At 36.5% G+C, this 23,723-nt stretch overlaps 1 protein-coding gene and 1 pseudogene across 2 annotated transcripts in view; both read right to left on the bottom strand.

The window, feature by feature from the left end:
* AAE18 (acyl-activating enzyme 18) overlaps positions 1 to 23,723 on the bottom strand; it is a 77,384-nt gene that overhangs the window by 31,395 nt on the left and 22,266 nt on the right. The window lies entirely within an intron of this gene.
* On the bottom strand, positions 5,835 to 23,488 carry LOC149575847 (sphingoid long-chain bases kinase 1 pseudogene; annotated as a pseudogene).

The raw sequence follows: 23,723 nt of genomic DNA, 5'->3' as shown, positions 1-23,723 counted from the left end.
GGCTTGTTTCTCCACATTTGGATAATTCAATTCGGCCTCCCTGAAAGGTGCACTCATGAACGCTATTGGGTGCTCTTCACCTGACTCATTCTTTTGTGTTAAAATGGCCGCACATGCATGATCAAAGGCGAAAGAGTATATATTGAATGGTCTCTCATAATTCGGGCTTACTAGAACTGGTGCATTAATAATAGCATGCTTTATTTCTTTGAATGCCTTCTTTGCTGTTAGAGTCGAATCCATTTTTGCATCTTTCTTTAACATGTCATTCATTGGCTTTACAATCTCAGCGAATGCGGATATGAACTTTCTCACGAAGTTGATCTTTCCAAAGAATGATTTAAGCTCTTTCTTGCTAGCCAGTACGCCAAGTTTGGAAATTGCCTCCACTCTCTATGGATCTATCATGATACCCTTTTCTGAAATTACATGTCCTAAAAGTTTCCCCTTAGTGACTCCAAACATACATTTCTTCGGATTCAAAGAAACTCTGAACCTTCTACATCTCATAAAAACTTTCCTCAAATCCAGAATGTGATTTTCTCTATTCTTTGAAAATATTGTTATGTCGTCCATGTAAATAATAATGCACTTGTCTTTTAAGTCCTTGAAAGCATAATCCATGGCTCTTTGAAATGTTGTACCTATGTTGATCAAGCCAAAAGGCATCCTCTTGTATCCAAATGTTCCCCACTTCGTGGTGAAAGCTGTCTTCAATCTATCTTCTTCTTCACTAATCACTTGATTGTACCCCGAATATCCATCCATAAATGAAATCACCTGTGCTCCATTTACAATTTGCAAGACCTCATCTAGTGATGGCAATGGATAATTATCCTTTTTTGATGCTCTGTTCAAATTCCTAAAACTGACACATAACCTTATTTCTCTATTTTTCTTCCTAACTGGGACAAGATTGGCAACCCACGTTGAATGCCTCACTGGGAAGATGATCCACGCATTTAGCAGCTTCTTTACTTCTTGGAATATCAATGGTTCTAACAAAGGATTGACTGGCCTTTGTCATTGCCTGAATGGCTTACTCCCTTCCTTCAGTGGAATTGTATATGTGATGATGGAAGGATCATATGTTTTCAAATCTTCATACTCCCAAGCAATTACATCTGGGAATTCCTTCATCAAACTCAGTATATCTTCCTTCTCCTTAGGTGTACAAACTTTCCCAATATGAACTATTTTGGGACAATCCTTTGTTCCCAAATTTACCTTTTCGCATTCATCACCCCTCGTGGGTTGATATTGCACTTTGCTGAATTGGTCTATGTCGAATATTCTTTCTAACTCAATCATTACCTTTGGAATAGTATGTCTTCAAGCTCATAACTCCTAAATCGATCTCTGCTTCTTCATCCACTTCGCCATCAATGATTTGTGCTATGAAGACATTTGAATTGGTCAAGAATTTGAGGATATGTCTATCATCTTTGAACACTTGGAAGTTCTTGACATTATCTAATACTGATGGGACTGACGCTAACTCAACTCTAAATTTCTTCAAGCCGTCCAACATAATTGGTGCTAGTGAGCTTGCAGTTTGTGCGAGGGCATTAGCCACATGATTATTTACTCTATAGCTAAACTTGATATTGAAGGCATCAAAGTCCTCTATCAAATCCCAACTCTGTTTCTGTACCTTTTCAATCTCTTGTCATGGCAAGCAAACTTCTGCTTTATCTTCTCAATTACTAAATATGAATCTCAAGTACATGAAGTATCGTGGCACCTTTCTTGATAGCACACAACAAGCCTAAAATGAAAGCTTCATATTTTGCCATATTGTTGGTGCACGGGAATTGCAATCTATGTGCCTCCAAATATGTTGCCACTGTCGAGCTGACTAACTCAAATTCAGCTCCAGCTCCTTGCTTAGTTTTGGAACCATCGAACCTTAGGGTCCATACATCATCACTTTTGCCATATTGTTGGTGCATGGGAATTGCAATCTATGTGCCTCCAAATATGTTGTCACTGTCGAGCTGACTAACTCAAATCCGGCTCCAGCTCCTTGCTTAGTTTTGGAACCATCGAACCTTAGGGTCCATACATCATCACTTTCCTGATACTCCTTTTGGGAACCCTTGGACTTGTCTAATTCATCACTTTTCTTCATTTCTAGGTTAGGTGGTATAGTTTGGTTCTTTGTTTCATCCGTCATGCTACTTTCTGCTTCATCAACTTGTAAAGTTTCAATCTTCTATTTTCCATGTTGATCATCTTGTTTTGGTGCCCCTGGGATTCTCTTCTCTACTTGTTCTGAGGCAACTGTGCACAAGGAGCAAGATAATTCTGAATGGAATGCATTGTGGATTTTGCACCAGTTGGGCAATAACAAGTCGCTCACTGATGTTTGGTTACCCAACTCTACCCCTCGTTGTATAGTTCTAATCACAAAGTTCTTAAAATTCTCGAACATGCCTTGACCATCTTCTGATGAAGTATCTGGATCTGACTCAATTAGGATCTCAGTGGAATCCCTTCCTTCACTTATGATATTCATTGTCAACACTTCTTTCTCCTTAGGTCTATAGGTGTTCATATTTGTTTCTACAAACAATATTTCATTTGATTCCCCATACTTAGTAACTATCAATCTCAACCTTGGGGTGCTATCAATTCTGATTTGGTTGGCCAGTCCTCTCCATGGGAGCCACATGTGAGAAAAGTTAGTTGCCATGTATCCATTCAACCTTTTGGCCTAATCTCTACCTAGGATAAATCCATAGGTATCAGCCACATCTATGACTGAAATATCTACCATGTGTTCCATCCTTGGATCAGATGCCAACTGCATGTGTATGTTGTGTAGCTCACCTAACACCGATACTTCTGTCTTATCCAATTGAGTAACCTTTCTATTTGATCCCAAAGGTGTGATTTCCAAACTTCTACAAATATTCAAAGGCATGACATCACTCGATGCTCCTGAATCTATCAAACAATCATGCAGAAGCTTCCCAAATATCCTCACTGATAGCAAGAATGGGGCTGGCTCATCTTTCCCTTGCTAATATACCACTTGTGTCTTATGTACTTGCTTCAGCTTTACTCCAAAATCTGTCAATTGAGCTACCTCTTCTTTCTTCACCATTTCCTTATTGTTTACTAGGTCTTGACTCCTTTGATTCAGTGATTCCACTAGTGTTGATCCTTGGGCTACATAAACTAGTTGAGGCTCTGGCTGTCTGTTGAAATTACTAATGTCGCCATATGCAATCTCTTGTGTAGAGTTCTCTATCTCTTTATATGAAATATCTTGAGATGAATTCGTCACGTTCCCTCTTGGAATGTCTTGGATCACATGCACTGAGTTAGGAGGAGGCCTCCCTTGAGTATGTGTTATTGCACTTTGAGTGTGAGACCCTCGTGATTTGTTATCCTTCAAACTGTTAAGGAATGTATCTCTAATCTCCATTATCTTCAATAATTCAAACAAAGGGAGATTGATTTTGATCTTCTTCATCTCCTCAATTACACTTTGTCCTAATCTTTTCAACTCATCATTGCTCACGGCACTATTTCCTAGTGTTCCTCTATTTGCTTCTTGTGTTGATTGGACACTATGTGATCCTCAAACATCTTGATTGTTTTGTTGCATACTTTGTTGGGAACTCTGTATTCCACCTCCATTGTTATGGTTACCATGTCTGTACTTGGGTGCATTCCTTGAAGAATTTGATATGTTACTTGTATTGGTGTGTGGAGGCGTATTGAAATTGTTCGGGGGTATGGAGGATGTGAAAGGTCCATCATTCCTCTTATTGTTTCTTTGATAAAACCTTGCATTGCTAGCTGGTTGTTGAAATGTTTGGTTTCCACCTGTCCCTTGAACTAGAAGAACGTCACTCAAAGGTGGGAAAGAATCCGACCCATTGTTATACCCATTTTGATCTATTACCTCGCTAACTGGCCCGTTGACTGACTCGGGAGGAAATCTCCCTTATTCTTCATATGCTTCAAATTCTAGTGGAAATGAAATCTCAAAAGTCAAGCATTGATCATATCTCGAGGATGGGACAATTTTATACCCTGTGACCTTAATATCTTCTTGGTTGTTTGACTCATCTATTATGTTTTGAAATAGGTTAGATGCCCTCTTGAACTCAGCACATCCTAAGTCCGAACGTTGATTAGTCTCATGGAATCTGCAATATTTAGACATGGCGGACTCGGCTAGAAATATTCTATCCACCAACCTACTATCCGCTGAGGCTTGATTATCCAATGGTGACACCACATTTCCATTGTTTGGGCCTGTGTTCCATGTCCTCTTTTGGTTAGATTGATTGTTATATCCTTGATCTTGTGGCTGGCTATTACCTTGATGATTATTATTTTGATAGTTCCTTTTGTTGGTTCCCAAAACCGCAGATTGGAAATCCAAGAGCTTGCCACTTCTCCGATAGGATCTCTCAATCAAATTTTGGCCAACGAACAAAAATCGCTTAGATTCCCCTGCACTTCGGGCTCCGCTACTCCCAGGCGGGTAAACCTTCACCTTGAATACTGACTACTCAATTCAAGGGTTTTCTATAGCGAATTTAAACTTTGCGAGTTCCTCGGCTGGGAAGGTCTTTGAACTCGATCAAAATGAAACTGAAATGTTCAATAATGGTTAAATATTTTGAACAATTGAATAATAATAAATTTGATGCTTGCAGGAGGAATATATAGATTTTCTGACTTCAATAAAAAGACCAGTGCCTTTGCTCATTTGGGCGATAGAGTCAACTTCGGTGAACTTTTACATACAACTTCATAATGTTCAATGCACTTGTACTGCCAATAATTTTGATAATGCAGATGCGATAGACCAATTATAATGCAATTTTTAAATTAGTCCAGATTGAATTTTAACTCCACTGAGACAAACTGGACATAGCTGCGGAAACAATTAAATATTTCACAACACCTATGATGATCAAATTTAAAATGCTAATTGACCATGTCCACTTATCTGATAACAAAATCATATACAAAATTTTAAAATATAATTATGAAGGATGATTCACGTGCAGTTTAAATCTCCATGCCATTATAGGTAAACAAAAGACATTTTTATTTTATTTAAAAAATAAAATAATGGACTTTATTACAGAATCATAATATTGCCCTTATCTCTCCATACAATAAAATAAATATAAAATACTTCTCTCTAATTGAATAAAAATGTTCGGATGATACCATGTCCCCTTATTACAAATAAATTCTCCCTTATTTATATTTGCTCATGTTAGGACTCTTATAGAATTGAATCACATCTTTTAAATAATTGTATCCTATACTAACCACCGAAAACATAATATTTTGATACTTTAATTTAACGGATTCTAAAATTTATCATTTGACTTTAATATGCAACCTGACTAATCATAATTATTGCCGTAATACTCCTCCTGTTTGTCGTCTACATATGCCCGACTGAAGTTATCGCTGAAGGTATTAATCTTTTATTGACGATATTGCTGCCCTTTGATAAATCTCTGTGGAATTTTGAATATATTTGCATTTTTTGTTTGTATATCTTCCCGTCAATTATTCTTGGACCTGCTTGGGCTGATTGTTTTTCCGAATGATGTGAATATGGAAGAGAAAGGTTTTAGAATTGCACAGATGTATATATCTTCTCGTCAAAGATTTCCTGGGAAAGACATCTTCTCGCGTTCATCATCCGTATCATCTTCTTTAACCAGCAGAAGTCACGTGTAGAACATAGCATGCTGTGTTCCTTTTTACTACAAGCAAACACACAAATTCCTTTCATTTTTTATTTTTTTATTAGGCTGCGCACATAATTGTTTCTTCTCTATTGCCGTTCATACTCTAACATTCTCTTTTGCTTTGATGTCAGAAGTTTTGTCTTCAGAGTCGCTGAGAAGTGAATGGTGAGGCTTTCATATTGGCTCTGCATCCCACTTTGAGCCTGTATCCCATTGAGCTTCCACATCCCATATTGGTCCAGGATCAGACATTGTAAAAGAGATGTCTTTCCGATCAAGAGTTACTGGATTTCCCTATGAACATCTTGAAGAATCATTTGTTGTGCGTTGTCCTGTCCATCCTTTATCTGTTCGGGACTTCAATCTTTGGGGTCTAGTAGGAGTTGCAGATCCCTGCATTGTTATTACATCAAGATCTGCTGACATTCGGCTTGGTGTCATCAGAATTGAATCTATACTTGATAAATTTGAGGCCCTTGGCAATCTTTCAATATTTGATTTTCTTCCAAACATATCAGATTGATTCTCTGATACATCAATTGCAAACCCAGATTTCCACCAGCAGTACCATTGTTTGTTGTTGGTTCTGGTACAGGGAGATATTCAAGTTCATAGTTGTACTTTGGCAAGCAAAAGAATTTAAGAGCACTAGCTACAAAGTACCAAAATGCTTTAGGTACTTTTCTGAAAGCTCTAGAAAATCACTCGCGAAACCATAATATGCAACTGTAAGACCTGCATGAATGTCACCAGTTTGGACCCACTCAACTGCAAAAATGTCTGTCACTGTTAGACTGCCCTTTACAATAGCTAATGCAGCAAAGATAGGATCCCTAACCCCCATCACTGTCAAAACAAGGGAGTTATCAGAGCCTGCAGGAATAATTCCAATTGGGAGTCATTGCTTCTTTCGGATCATCTCTGTTAATCAAACCATTGAGAACCTGTCATTTGTTTACTGATATTTATGATACAGCCGCACTTTACTATCATATGATAACTCTGATGTATCTTAATATGGTGCAGGTTGGCTATCCAATACGTGTTCTCTTGTCCCTTCTTAGGTGCTGAAGGTTCCCATCTTTGTTTTGTATATTATTGAAACGTATATATCATAATCAATAAACAATCTTCTCCACCATCATTTCTTAAATGGAGACTCTAAAAATTAGAGTTCCATCACCTTTGATAACCACCACCTTGGTTGTTTCTTTGGTAGTCTCTGTCCTGACAGTTCCTTTGGTATCCACCTTCTTGATGATTTCTTTGATACCCTCCTTGATAACTTTTGCCATGATTTTGATAATTGTTTCCTTGATTACCTCCTTGGTTGTTCCTCTGGAAGGATTGGAGTTGACTGTTTTGATTTCTCAAATAAGTAACTTCTGTAGACAGTTTCTTGACTTGCTCGATCAATTCCTTCATTTCATCCTTTTCTTCTTGTGTTCTTGTGGATGAACTTGCACTTTGTAGATAAACTGGCATTGATGGTGGTGCCTAAGACAACGGAGGTCCTAGATTTACCACCAACTGATTTGTAGGCATTTGGTATGGAAGTTGTGGAACTAGATTTTTGGATACCTAGCACTTGGAGGTTCCATTCCTTGTTGGCCTAATTGCTTCCCTATTTCAATTGCTTTAGTGTAAGCCTCATTCAACGTTGTGGGAGCAGGATTTTCCATCCTTGTAAACATAGTTGTTTGACTAAGGCATTGTAATATGCCTCCAAAGCACCTGCCTCCATCATTGTGTAAGAGGCTTGCAATCTCATGTAGGCCTTACAGAAGCAATTGTTGAAGGAACTTATTGACTCTTTATCAAGTCTCCTAATGTCCAAAAACATCCTATGCAAATCCAATTGTGTGGTAGGCATGCCAAATTTTGCAATAAAAGCTCTCTGAGCTAAACCCATCCTGTTATCGATGATATTGGCAAATTGACAAACCGGTAGTAAGGTTCTTCCCCCATTGAATAAGGGAAAAGCCTGCATGCTACATCCTCATGTTGAATCCTTCTATTGCACAATACATCTTCAAATACTTTGATATGCTCCTCTATTGTATGATTAGGGTCATTAACAAAGAACTTGGAGTAGAATACTGTCGGATTCTTCAATAAATCATGATATTGTTCAAATGAAATGGGTGAGGCATTGTTTTGAATCCATGGTGGTTGAGCCATTGTTGCTTGATTGTCTTGAGCATGAACTGGCTGACTTGAGGAGCTAGCCAAATTTGAAGTATCAGCTACCCAACGATTCCTTGATTTCTTATGAAATTCTAACACAAGTAAATCCTCTTCTTGGTGTGGTGTGGATCTCAGTATCCTTTGTTTTCTATCAAATTGCAGTTTTCCAAACCTTTCGGAGGAAAAGACCCAATTCTTCTATCCAGCTTGACTATAATTCAAAAATGATTGATTTTCCTAATTTGAGTTTTCCTCATCATTAGCTTGAGCTTGTCTTCATGCTTTCCTTTCTCTTTCAAGCTTCCTTTCTAGTTCTCTTTAACGCTCCAACCTTTTTTGAATTTGCCTTTCAATAGCTCATGCTTTCCTTTCTTCATGATTCAATATGTCAACGGTGTCCAGATACTCTCTAGTGTTCTCACCTTCCTCCCAAGCAATTGAGCACACACTAGCTACAATATGGTCTTGGAGTGTTCTCCAAGTTGCTCTAGGTTGATTTGATCTAGGAAGCACCATTCTTCTTCATAATTGAATACCAACAAATCCTTAAACAAAACACTTTCAGGCCCTCCTAGCGCCAGATAATGTTGATGTCAGTTTTGTACCACTACATAACATATAGCAATTGAACACTTGATATGAGATATCAAACACTCAATTCCTCTCTTAAAAAGTTAATACTCAAGAACACATGAGGAAAAAAAACCAATGTTCCTTACACCTATGGATACTAACTCAGTTATCGATGTGATTTGTTGGTAATCACGTAGGCAGCCTTATGTTGTTCATTCAACAATAACTTGGAATTTGGGTGTGATGGTGATGGGTTTGTAAAATATATGACTGCCAGATAATGTTGATGGTGGTGGTGATGGGGGTGGTGTGTCTACCAATGATGCCTTTCTTTACTTCTTTCCTCAAAGCTCCAAATACTAAACTATTCATTTCTTTACTCCTACTCCTATGAATAGAAAGATTAGCAAATGGACGAGGATTGAATCTAATGAAAGTTTACCAGCGGCTCTACCTCTATAGATGCAATGATTCAAAGGGAAAAGGACTAGTTTACAACACAAGGCTTCCTAACAAGCCGCTAGGATGCTAGTGGCCTAGTTATAGATCCCTATCAAACATCCACTAATATCAGCATGCAACTATCCATCTACTCTTACTCTTACTTAACAACTTCTTGAAATAAAATCTACTTTAACAACTTCAAAGGAAATCTAATTCTAACTATTGGAAGTAGAAACCATGCAATAACACCAAATGTTCTTAATCACCATGCAAGTAACAACAATGATAAAGAGAAGCGATTTTGGTATTATCTTAGCAACAATTTTCTCTGACCCTTTACAAATGAGAGCAAATGGCCTTATATAGAGGCAAAAATTTACAATCAACGGTAGAGATGAAGAGGCAAAATGAACGATCTAGATTGGATCCAAGAAACCCTAATTAGGGTTGCCACCCCATCGGCCAATGAGAAGACGCCACCTCGTCAATGGACCAATGGAAAAAAGGAAAAGTGGCAACCAATGAGAAGGCACCAAAATGGTAGTCAATCAAAACTAGAAACTTGTCCTATCCAAGAAGAGGGAGAAATTGCCACTTGGGCTTACATCGAATGATCTCCTAATATAAATCTACCCTTTTCTTTTATCTTTTTAGCCAAAGCAATGAATTTGGCTAGCCTTTCATTGACTTCCTTCATAGGAGGACAAGGTGTGTGTTTCATCTTGAGCTCAACTGAATTCATCATGTTGCTTGCTGCTTGCTACTTGCAGTATCTTCTCATGGTCCTCATACTCTTTTGCATATCCAATAAAGGCATTGAGGGAGGCAAGGGTGTCCAAATGTTTCTTCTTGATAGCAACCTTCCCCAACTCATCCAATCTTGATCCCAACTCTGTCTCATTGATGCTCTCCTCTTTGATATCTTCAAGTGCAGCCCCAACATTACTCATCATGGTTGAAATGGAAGTGTCAATGCCTGGGCTATGTTGTGTGATTGCATTCTGTATCTCCTCAAGTATTCTCAATCTGGTAGTCAAGGCAACAAACAAAGATTCCACTGTACTCAATCCTCCTTCATCTATCAACTTGGCTTTTTCCAAATATTTCTCCAGTAGCTCAATGAATGCCTGTAGTCTAGGGATGGCTAAGTATTTGACTGGAGGGAAATCCTTCCTCTCACCTCCAAATATTTTGAATTTATCTCTAATAGCCACTAATTACCTAAATGTTGAGACAAAGGAAGGCAAGAAATTTCGCCTCTCTTGGATTGTATCATGGATCCAATCCTTGACTTCATGCAGCTGAGCCAATATCTCTTCTATGTTGCTCCCGCTATCTTGAGGAAGGGTTGCTTGGTGCAACTATTGGATAGGCTAGCAATCTCTCCAATACTTGTTCTCGGCTTCCAACTTTATGATCCTTTCATTTGCCTTCCTCAACCTTTCTCTGATTGAAACTATGCCCTCCTAGATCTCCTCACATTCCATGTCATCCGTGTTTCTTCCCAAGTTACATTCTACTATCTCGTATTTCTGAGCTACAATCTCATCCAATGCCTTGCTAACCATTGGTATAGCAATCTGAAACTTTCAATGACCATCGTTGTCACTCCTAATCAGCTTTGCCACTATTTTTGCAATTTGTCTCTAGTTCTCGCTATCACCCTTTTCCATTAACCCTTGGATGTCTTCAATTGTTCGGGCAGTTACTACCTCGCCTCTCAGCATAAGCATTTGCCTTAACCATAGTGGTGCAGTGCATCTCCCCAAATCTAGATTTAGTTTGATTAGCAAAGCATCGCCAATGGCCTTGGGAGCCTAACTTATTTCCTCAATTTCAATCGGTGCATCTTCTTCTTCACTAGTAACTACCGTGTCATCTCCATGTTCATTCTCTGAGAAAGGAGAGTACTCGGTGCTGTCACTGTAACCACTTGATTCTAAATCAGAGCTCACCTCTATCATGGCCCCTTGTCCACTTGTATTATCTTCTTGGCCTCTAGCCTCAATTATGCTCTCCCTTGATGGTATCATATTCTGTCTCTTTACTGGAGGTTCCTGATGTTCTTTACCTTTCTCAACCTCCAAACTTCTCTTCTTGCTTCTAACGTTCCTTGCTACTGGCTACTTTCTTCACCTTTTTGTCCGACTGACTCCGGTGGATTTTCCTTTGATTTCATCTTCTCATAAGTAAGGTGTACCCTCTGACTTCATAGTTTCCTTAACTTCCCATTGTACCACGTCTCAGTGTGCAAATCGACTGTCCTTGTAACTGCCTCCAAGGAAGGATAAAAAAGATGATCATCCCAATTGACTGGATTCAACTTTGTTCCCTCCAATGTATCATAATCTTCTCTCAACACATTTGCATCATCCTCCAATTGCTTAGGAATATCAAGGCCTCTCCATCTAATATCTCTCATCATGTTCACCGACAATCTTGAGAAAGCTAGCTTTTTCACATGAAAGCCATCTCGGGCATTGGCCCAAAAATCTTCTATAGTAGGAACATCTTTAAATGTATTTTCGTGAGATGCCTTGACAAGACCATTAGGATCAAATCTTTGCCTTGCTCTATACCATCCTAGATGATACCATTCTAATTCTTTCTCCGCAGCTACAAAGGCGACAGGATTGGGGCAGCTATCATTGCCAATTCCGAATGAGAAGGTAATCCCTGTCTCACCCTTAAGTTTCATTATTCTGTCATAATGCTCAAGTTGCCTAGTCAACTCCATCAAAACTACCTTGTCGGATGGGTACCTTGGAAGTCTCTTGGGACAAACTGTGCTTCCTGCTACTCTAATATAAGTGAATTGCAAAAACTAGATAAACCAACTCCCATACTTCTTACCTTTTTCTTTTGCTTCTGATGAGTCTCTTAGCAGGTGTCCCTTGCAATATCCTTAGTGTCTTCATGGAAAAGGCATCAAAAAATATCTTATAGTCTTTGTTGTTGTGCAAATGAAGCTATGGATAAGACTCATGCACCAAACATTGCCCCGACCCACTGCCAATTACTCCTAAGTCCTTAAGCCCAAGGTTCTTATACAATCTTGCAATCAAATAGAACAAATAGGATGCCATATAGAATTGCTTTTGATTTTGTGCGGTCCTAAGTTGCAATTCTAGATTCTCGCTTATGATCCCTGCCCAATCAAATCTTCTTTTTGCTTTTTCAATTTCATCAATAAAGAAGTACATCCACTTTTTGAATTGCATACCTTGAGCTAGCACCATGATCCGGCTAAGAAACGGAATGAGATCACCATACTCTGATTTGAAATTTGCCACAGTGAGCCTTGATGACCTAGTGACTCCTTTTTTGCCTTCGTGTAGCCAATCCTGCTTTAGATAAATGAAATAAGCCTCCTGGTTATCCTGAAATAACTTAGCCGCCTAATCCATCATTACCACTATCATGCTTTTGTACTGAGGGATATTGAATGCTTCTTCGACCACTTGTCTACCAATGTTGGCTAACACCCTCTTCCCTTTATCAAAAATGATGGATTTACTAACCAAATCAAACTTGGATGCACACTCCATGACCAATTCTAGACAGAGCAAGGTAGGAGTGAAGGCCGCCGCATGTACAATTTTGCTTTTGTAAATCTTCTTTGCCATGGGGGATTGTCCTTCCTTCAGTCTATCCTTTAGCTGTATCATGTTCACTATACTGATATTGGTATCACTTATTCGTCTCACTTTTGAGAAAAAGGTGGTCTTAGGCATCATGTCTTCCTTTTCTTTTTTAGTATTCATTCTCTTAGGGTTCTTGCTTGCACTAACATCTACCATCCTAAACACTTATTTCTGCCCCTTCATTCTAAGTGATATGGACTACCCTTATCGATCTCCAACCTTCTTTCTATCAATGGATTCTAACTTATTTCTACCTTGCCAAGTCCTATCACTACACTTATCAATCTCCAATTTTCAACCTAGGGGTGGGACTACCACTTATTTTTGCCTCTCCGTTACCTTAGGATGGATTACACTTATATCTCCCAACTTCATTCCTAAGGTGGTCTAGCTTATTTTTGCCTCACCAAATGTCCTATCATGAAATCTACACTTATCTCTCCAAACTTCAACCTATAGATGGGATGATGAAGTGGTGGATGATGAATGCAGGAAGAACATGAGGGAAACGAAACCAAACAAAAACAAGGAGTAAAATCCTCTCTTAAACCAACCTTCAGCTCTAAACGAATTGAATTTTACCTTGATTTTGCCTTTACCAATAATCGGGCCTTCTTTGAATTCGGATCAGATTATAGAAAATTCAATCCTCCTTGCAAAATCAGAATTTTAATCTCTTTGAGACTGCCCATACTTTGCCAAAAATCGGACTTTTGATCATGTATTTCATTGTCCAAGTAAAATCGCCCAGATCTGGTGCAAAAAATGGCAGCCCTTTGCTAGAAAATCAGTCCTTGAAAAAATGCCAAACAAGAAGAAGTTTCAAATCTACCTCGAATTGCCTAGGGCAGAAATCGTAGCCCTTTATGCAAGTAGGAAATTGATGCCAAAACAATGACAAATCCGCTCCAAGGAAAAAATATCGCCAAGTCTAAAATTGTCTTCCAAGAGAAAAATCGCCATGTGAGAGAGCTGCCCTTCCAAGGAAAAATTGCCAAATAAAGAGAAGAAAGCTGCTCCAAAAAAAATTGCTAAACACAAGAGAAGAAGGCTGTGATGCAATGAAGAAATGAGAGAGGTAGGAGCCCTCTTATACCATTTTCCTTTTACTCCTCCAAGCTGGCCGACGAGCACCTATAAGAGAAGACAATTAAATTAATGTCTCATTAATGGTCCCAATTTAAATGCAAAACCAAAAATAATTTTGCCTATAGTGAAATTTGCACATTTAATTGCCGGTTAGGAGGAAAAATTGCAAAATAAAATTAAGAAAGCCTTGGAGATGTTAAAAAAATTTCATTTAATGACGTTTTGGTAATTAAAATATCATTAAAATCAGATTGAGATCAATTTTCAATTTTAATTCACCAATCTCTTTAAATATTTAAAAATCTTCTAGGCAATTTTAACCAATTTAATGCAAAATTTTGCAATTAAATCCACTTTCCATTTAATTTTTTCCCAAAATAAATCATTTTCTATAGCGTCCGAAATCGATTTTCCAATTTAATTTTACAGTCACAATATTTTCCTTTTCACCAAAAAATTTAAGATTTTCCAAAACAGTTAAATCTTAAAAAAAAAAATCATTTTGAAAATGCTCAAGATTATACAATTACATCCAATTTTCAAAATAAAATCGTCTAATTCCAAAAATTTGTAAATTTATCTTGCCAAGTGTTGTTCTTCGAAATTTGTTCGGCCTGATGATAAAATTACTCGCTCCAGAAAATCAAGTTAAGATCAGCTCAAAAAAGACAAATCTAACCACATCTCTCTTGGCCCGAATGCATCCAAGGCGTAAAATTTTCTAAATCTAAAATTTTTGGACAACTTCAAAAAAATTTGTCAAGGCAATCAAAAAAAGGGGGGTCCCCAAAATTTTTGGGGCGATGATGTGAGAACCTCACAACAGTACGCCATTTGTGCATTTTGAAAGGTAGCTAGTTTTTCAAAAGGAGATTGATCATAAAGTGTCAAAGAGGTGAAGATAGTTTGCACAAAGGAAATCTAGTCATCTAAGTTAACCTTTTTAACTGATTCTTTTAGCTTTATAACAAGATTGGCTCAAATGAAGAGAACATAGAGGAAAAGGATGTCGTATGATGAGAATCCCCTTAATCTAGAAGACATCACTCTGAATCATGACATGTCATAGCACAAAGATCTCAAATGAAGAGAACATAGAGATCAAAAGTGCCATATGATGAGAAGCCCCTTAATCTAGAAGACATCAGTTTGAGTCATGAAATGTCATAGTAGAAAGAGCTTTTCCTTTGTTCTTACTTGTTCCATGTGTGCAACTCTTTCCCTTACTGAATTTTTTTTGTTGTGAAAAAGAAGATGAAGTAGGCATTCTTGAAGGAGAACTAATTTTATTCTTCTTAAGAAGATGTTTCAATTCATCAATATCCTTCTTATAAAATAGTATTCTTAGATGATTCCTTCTTAAGAGAGGATGAAGAATTTCCTTGTTGTGGAGACAATGATTGTTTTCTCTCTTGTTTTGGGTCACCCTATTTTTTCTTTTTGTGGTAACCCTTTCCTTGGTTCCATTGATTCTCATGATTAGGCACCAATGCTTTGGACTTTAACTACGTGGGAATCTCCATGTCAATCAATATTGAGTGCTCTAAGATCAACATTTGTTTGAAGGCATTAACTGGTGGTGAAGTGAATGAACCATAATTCAAAATCTCATTCTCGGCAAATATCGGAGATAAATTGGTAACTTCTCGAGAAAATGTCGAGAATTTTAAAAATGACTTAAATTTCATTTACAATGCATTTTTTTTGCAAAATCAACAAGGAGATGCATCTAATGAATCAATGAGTAAACAAAGAAAACAAGTAGATCTATATATATATATATATATATATATATATATATATATATATATATATATATATATATATATATATATATATATATATATATATATATATATATATATATATATATATATATATATATAATGAATGCAATATGTAACAAAATCGCATCCTCATGTGGAATGTTGACGATTGACATCCATAGCCTAAGACTCTAAACTCTGAAGAAAACTAAAATAGAAAATTGTCTTTGTAAAAAGACAAACAAATACAAATGTCAAGTACAATATAAAAACATTCTATATCTTCCTCTTCCCCTTCCCAGTAGCTCTAGTAAAAACTATGGGACTCAATATCCCTGGTAGTCCACTGTGGTTGTGGCTGTAGTTGTGACTCAATATCCATCCTAGATGTAGATGGTGCTAGCACTAGCAATGAATACTCATCATCTATATTCTCACTCTCGGTATCGTCACTTTCACTACCATCTTGAATGTCAACCAATCCCAGTGTGAATCCACCCTCTTTCAAATTAGTATTTCCTTGAAAAATCTCTTCAAATCCACTTCAAATCCACTTACAATCAATCTACAAGGAATCCAATGACTAGTTCTCTCCACCAAAACCCTTCTCCTCTCCTCCAAAGGATGCAAATTTTGAAATAGGCCACTAAATGATATCTCGCTGGGTCTCCCGTGAGATTTTTTCAACTTCTTGGGAGAAGTATGTGACTTCTCAATGATATATCGCCAACTTCTCGACCGAGATTTTGGTACGAAAACTATGTATTTTCTTTCCGGGCAAAACTTCTCGCAAGAAGTTGGTATATCAGCCACTGGCTTTGGAAGCTGGATTAAATGTTGCATGATTTGATGGAAACTTTCTCAACAAAATTTATATCAACTAAATATCCTTCTCATCAGCTCCATAGTCCTTGAGCTTTTCTCTTAGTTCATTTGCTTTAGTGACAGTCTTAGGTTACATCAAAATCCTTGGGGTCCAACATTATGAGATCATTATCAAGATGATAGCCCCTAATCTCATCAACTTGGCTATACAATCAACCAAATTTGTCCCAAGGCTCTATAATTGTCTTACACTTCTCATTGTGATCTATGAGATCCTCTGATACATATTTCCTCAAAAATCCAAGAGCTATAGAATTTTCAGTTTGCTAATGAATTGAGTGTTAGGATCAGTTTCAAGATCAGATGGTACAACAAAGTTCCGCCAATATAATTTGTTAATAATTTTCCCATTAACTTACTCCATGTATTAATTTTCCAAAAAGAGTAATTATATGGATTCCAATGAGGAAACTTAAGAGAACCCATAATGAAAAAATACAAAAGATAGAGACAGAATCACACAAGACACCCAACCCCCACCCTCCCAAAAAAACTAATCACTTGATTAAAGCCCCCTGCCCCTCCTAAAGAAAATATGAGTTTGGCACCTTAGGACATGCACAATTGCCACCTGCAAAACAAGGGAAAGCATCTGATTTTAGTGTTTACAATTATATCAAATATGCTATAGCTGATTCAAATGAACAATGCACAAAATCTATCATAGATCCAATCAAATAAAAGTGCCAAAATAGACCAAGTTCTGAAAGTGATATGTCCACTCACAATGGCTACAATCTAATAGAAAAATAAGAGTAAAGACAAATTATGCACTTAAAAAAGAATCACCTAAAAATGTGTTTGTATGTGCCCGAACGGAACCTTAGGAGTTCCAAAGATGAGGATTAGCTACAAATACAAAAATTTGAATTTGTGAAACATCTATACATCAAAATCAAGATCACCCACACCATTTTGTAGAGGACAAGAAGCCACCCAAATAAAAAAATGCAATGAAAAAGGAGTTAATATGGCCAAGTTATCAGTGTTTGAAAACCAACATCACAAAGTAAACTGTCATATGTAAGAGGGGTGTAAAACCATTTGTCCCTCATTCATTGGGATGTGGAAATTTTTTTTCGTTTAAATAAAAAAACACACAAACATTAAAGTGAGACATATAAAAGAGGTATGCATGAATGTAGGTGAAAACCAATCTCGATTGTCATGATACTAATTCACTAAGGATGTGGTGATTGTGTTTTGTATTGCCTGGGTGTGCCACATTGAATTGTTTTTGATGTGGCAAGTATGTGTGTCCTCTGAGGTGGCAGAAAGGTGTTGAGGTGGCACCTACATGTTAAACAACTTGGTGATAATGGAAATTTAATACATGCATTGTGGATTGAATTTTTTTGCTGTTTAAATTACTCGACACTCCAACAATTGATTGAATAAGAAACACCTAGATATACTTTGTGTGATATGTTAACCCTGGGTCATGGTTTGTGTGTTGCAAACCTCTTATTTTGCGATGCATGTTCAGAGAAGAAGAGGTGGTCAACTAGGCTAGCCAGAGTGCTAGGAGTTTGTGCTCGGGCTGGAAGAGGTGAAGCGGTCATCGATAGGATTAATCACGACAATTGAAGACAAAGTGAAGGGTTGCCAGGTCATATAGTATGCCAACAAGAGAAAACATTGGTTGTAGTGGCCCCAATGTATGCAGGGGTATGATCCTGCTAAATTGAATATGGCTCCTATGACAAATTAAAAAGGGTAAGGATTGTCTACAGACCCCCTACTATTTTTTTATTTTTTTTATTTTAAAAAATACTTATACAGAGTTGTAAATAATGCAGAAATGAAAGAAAAATTCAAAGATCATACCATCGGGTATGTAGGTTGTATAACCTTCCTACCTAAACATATTTTTCCCCAAAAACCATTTTCACTCAATATGGGCAAATTTATAATCATATTTTACCAAAATAGCCTCTTGAATGCAATGATGAGGTCAAATTTGGCTTAAGATGCTCCTAAAGATCGCTAGTCCTCGGATCTGCTACTATGCCTTCCTTCATATGCACAGAGATCTCTCCAATACGACTATGAAATGGCATGTCCAATGACTCTAATACCATGTATTAATTTTCCAATAGCAACAACCCAAGATCTAGATGCCAGTAAATAGCACAAAAGGAAGAGAGACAAAATGGACAAGAAAAGTTGTATTCTCATCAATGACACAATACTTGAATTAATTGAATTGACTAGAATGTAGATTTGTATTCTTATATGGGCAAGGAAATAAGAGAACATAATAACCCACACAAGGTGGAATCACATGTTCACCAAAGGCAGATCATTCTCCATTGTACAATGAAAGTTTGTGCAAACATGTGCAGCAAGGTGGAGGATGATAAAGTGATAAGTTCATTTAAAGGAGAAGATAGCACATAAAGTGCAATGTGATAAATATTATCACCACCTCAAATAGAAATTCTTCTACACTATGTGCAACTAAATGTGTATCTTCCTAAATGACACGTATGCAGAGTACTATTTTGTTCATTATCCTAAGAAAGCCTAAGAAAAGTGTAATTAGGTGGATAATTAATTACATCAATAGTTTCATTAGTTTAAACATATTGTGGGGTTGCGTTTATTTTATTTTTATTTAAATTACAAAACTTATAATCTCTTATCATAGAAAATTCAAATTGCATTATATTTGGAAATGACCACTAGTTGAAGTTCATTGGATATTGAGACAAACAAACAATTTAAAAATGATAAAGTGTCTCTTTTATGGAAATCTATTCTGATGCTTAATCAACTAGGAGTTATGGCTTTTATTTGGAATTTTAATGAATGCAAAGTCCAATTTAAGAGATCGTATAGACAAATGAAAGCTCATTTGTGTACTGTAAGTGAGCATGGGATTAGAATTTGTAAAGTGTGAAACAAGAAGTTGTTGGAAATCTAATAGGGAAGCGAGATACTGAGAGGGGGGGAGGGGGTGAATCAGGATCTATAAAACTTTTATCACTTCAAACATGAAACATATCTTCACATATATCCTCATTTGAGCATTAACCTCACATCAATGTAATCATTTACTTCAACATAGCATCAGATCTAACTTCTAATTACATAAATGAAAACTCACAAACACATAACACATTAACACACAGATTTGGTAACGCATAAACCCTCCAAGGTGAAGGTAAAACTGTGGTGGGGATGACACCCACAAAATCTTCACTACTACAGAAATAAAGCTTTGCCCATTAAACCTACAATAATTTGATCACTTTTGATGATCTACCCTATGAGGGGTTTGGCCAATTAAAAGCTAAAAAGACTGTTGAATCCTACCTCGATTAAAGGATTTTTACATCACAACTAAGTGTGTACTTTGTAAGGAGATTACGAAAGCCTATTAAAGCTACTACGTTAAGAGACTTGAACCTTGAAACACTTGTTAGAATGTTCAGTACTTGATCCTTTGGTATACACTTTAGTGTTGATATCAATACTCCTCTATGCAATGTATTATCACCTTGCAATGATTGATCTTCTTTATCTTTGCTCAAAATTGTTCACTGCACTGCTCTGTCACTTCTGTCGGATTAATCTCTATACTTCGCATGCAACCAAACTCTTAATCAAATTTGCTCCACATACACTCACTCACGTGAAATCTCTTGAACTAGGTCATAAACCCTTCTTAAATAGCTGTTTGGGTGAACCTTACAGATCCCAATCAAAGATCTAGATTCATTTCTTTTACCGATTATTCCTCGTAATTTTCTGATTAGTGGATTGCCTTAAATAGGGATTAATGATCCTCTATTTGGTGTGTAATCAGCTCCTTGATTAGCTCCTCGATCTTTAAAACATGCTTCTAGCTCGACCAAAAAAAAAAAGTTTACCTTAAAGTTTGTGCAATTCCAAACAAATATGCAAAACTGTGTTACTCGGAACTTACACCATACTAATGCTTGGCATAAACTACTCCATCCTATTGTCCTTCGGCCTCTATATCACTCGGCTTCTACTACTGTCCCTGAAAAACTCAGCAATCACTGGAGTACTCGGTGACCTCTGGCTTGCTCCACAGTAACTAAGGCTCGACACATAACTTGAAATATATTCAAGTCTTTAATACATGACTCTGCCTATATAGGATGGCTCGTTCGCAATGATGACTGAACAACCATACCTTGTGAATGACTTAAGTGTTTGACACTAATAGAAACTTTTCCTTAGGGATCAACATGAGGGGTTGCTAAAAGAAAAAATTGGTGCCTTCATTAATGAACAAGAAGCAACTAATATTTTTAGTGAAAGTAAAAAAAATGAATATCCCATCCTTCAGCGAGGAAAATTGTAATGTCCCCTCTCAAGAATAGTATTTGATAATAAACAATAATAATAATAAGATTAGATAAGTAATAATAAAATCTAATATAAAGACTTATAATAGTAAACTCAATTTTATGGAGTATAAACTAGCGGAGATTGGCACTTTAATCAAACATATTCTAATGATAATGATTATGTAGGAAAGCAACATCGGTGGCAGTATAAGAGTATATAGCTTGACCAAGACATATGAACTATGCAAATAGAAGAATGAAGGAAATTGGAAGTACTCAAACATAGACTAGGAATAAATAAGGAGTTCTTGTTAAGAAAATCGGGTATGCACCGGGTACAGGTACATCTATGAGTACCTTTTGGGTTCGTACAAGGTAATTATTGGGTACATATATGCATATTTGAATATTTTTCCACTATCAATTGTATTTAATATTATCTTTGGCATTTGCCATTGATCAATGATCAAGCATCATACTATGAAATGATTGAGTTTCAGAATTTTGTATATTTCTCTTCTTCTTTTTTAAATATATAATGCATAAATATACACATACACACATGTAGCCAAAGTGCTAAAATATATTCACATACTCACATACCAAGTTCTTGTACCCACACCCGCACCTGTCCTTGTCCCCAATCTAGTAACTTAGATTATTTTATTTATTTAAAAATTTAATCTATGCCATGTTTTCTTATATTTTAATGTGTTATAAACTTAATCTTTTACACATCATTAGGTTGTCGAAACACTATTTGTGTCACAGATGATTGTTTTGAGACTTGTGGAGGTACAAGAGGCACTGGGTGTCATGGTTATAAGTCACCAATGCAAGACTTGGAAGCAATCAAATTTGAAGTAGGCATAGAAGGTCAATTCATTGATCCTAGATGCAAATTAGTAGGCTCGTATGGACTATGTCTCGAGTTTTATAAAATACCCTACCGATTTGAACCAATTTTTTAACAACTTTCCCAATTTATTATTTTGTCAAACAGTTGGCATGCATGTGAGAATGATATTCAAGGAATCATTATTTTGGTTCTTTTCATATGTTCCTAGTTTGTTTTTTGATTGGAGTTGCAAAAATAGGAAAAAATGAATAGTATCTTATTTAATTTGCAAGTACGGAACAAACTGAGTAGATGTGTGTGTAAGTGTGGTCGTCCCCAAATAAATTGTACCTAAACAAAATTGTCATAACGACATACCAATACCCCCTACCAATACCTATTTCCATACCAAATTGGCAACTAACCTTTCCTATTCTCTATTGCATCCATTTGTTTTATTGGAAAGAGTTGATGTGAAAGGGCAGAAGGAAAAGTACAACATTGAAGAAAGATGATGAAAAAAAGACAAAAAAGGTAGTCTCTAGTTTATGATGCTGGAGGATGCCATTTTCTTCACTATTAGTATTGAGCAGTATTGAAAGAAGGCAATTGGTGAGAAGTGTTGAAGCAACACAATCATTGGAAAAAGAAGGAAGCTGTTAGAAGCTATGTGTGGAAGATGGCAGATCCCAAGGGCCTTGGTAAACATTTGTACCTTATCTTCCAAGAAATGTGTAGAGGTGTTTAAACTTGATTTTGCAAGGAAGACCTTTGTAAAGCCCATCTAGAAATATAAAAATTGAGTCAAAAGGTCTACCAAGTCACAAGGTTTGAGTTCAAGTTCGAGTTCAAGTTCATTTTTGTGTTGTGAAACAATAAAATTTGGATGAAGTTTGACGAGGATTAAAATTTGGAAAACAATTTGTCATACAATTCTCATATATAAATTCTTTTTCTTTTAAATATAAATAATATATACATAAAATTTCAAAATAGTTAGAATTTTTTAATAGGTTTAAAACATTATAAAAAGGGACACATTTATAAATCATAATAAAACTATCAAACTTGAACCGTAAAAGAAAATATATTTTCATTTAAAAATCTTAACTAGTATGTTTAAATTTATTTTTTTAAGTTAAAATTAAAAAGTTCATATATTTTACTTTATCTTTAAAAGTAAATTTTAGTGTTTAATTAAAAAACACAAACATTAGTTTATAAGACAGTAAAAATATATGTACTTTTTTACTTTTAAATTCAAAAACAATTTAAATAAATTGTAAACCAAAAGCTTATCAAAATAAACAAAATAATAAATTGAGTTCCATGTAAAAGTTGTATGATTAATAAATAAATTTAAATAGCACTAGTTTAAATAAATTAAAAATCTTACTATTTTAGTTTAACCTAGTATAAATAAAACAATACAAGGACAAAGGTATTTAAATAAAATCTGATTTATATAAAAGAATGGAAAGATAAACATATTTTTATTAATAAAATAATAAGACAAATATGTTAGTCATTAAAAAAAAACATTATTTAAAATTTATGAAAACAAATTTTGAATTTTTTTTTGATGAATAGTGCTTTTCTATTAAAAAATAATACACTAATATTAAAATTCACGAAAAAGGGGCCCGGGAATACAAGATCACCTTGCAAGAGTTCCCACAATCGAAGCCGAAATCAAAAAATATTCATCAAAAAAAAAAGAAGAAGCAACACCTCAGGCAACTAAAGTAGTGCCAACTAAGGGGGGTGGTTCATCCCAATCATGAAATCCCCAGTCATCCTTGGGGTTGGCAAGTGGGCTAGGAACAGTCCAGCCGTCAGCAACATCATCAGGGGCCTGGTCAGCATCCTTCGCATTAGGCCGCAAAGGAGAGATGACCAATTCTACGCAAAAAGGCCACTTTTTAGAAACCACCCACCAAGGACCAACCAGTGCCACCACAGGGCGAGGAAACCGAGTAGTGCCTCCACCCACCATCGCCATCACCGGTAGAGCAGTGGCGGGAAGCCTGGGAAAGCAGCGTATGCGAGCGGCGGCCTAAAGAAGTGCAGCTCTAGCAGTGGCCTCTGGGCATCATGGTATCAACTAAGGCATTTGGAGGTACCCTGGCAACAGTACAAGGGGCATTGCCCCAGTGATTAAGAAGCTCTTGAAGGTGGGCCACCTCCAGGGCCACCTTGTTTGCTTGTACTTGAATCTGCATCATTACATTATTACA

Source organism: Cupressus sempervirens, chromosome 1 (genome assembly GCF_028749045.1).
Source record: "Cupressus sempervirens isolate cs-2001-9-10 chromosome 1, ASM2874904v1, whole genome shotgun sequence".
Taxonomy (NCBI): domain Eukaryota; kingdom Viridiplantae; phylum Streptophyta; class Pinopsida; order Cupressales; family Cupressaceae; genus Cupressus; species Cupressus sempervirens.
The sequence above is the reverse complement of the archived record's forward strand: the minus strand, read 5'-3'. Positions and strand labels throughout refer to the sequence as shown.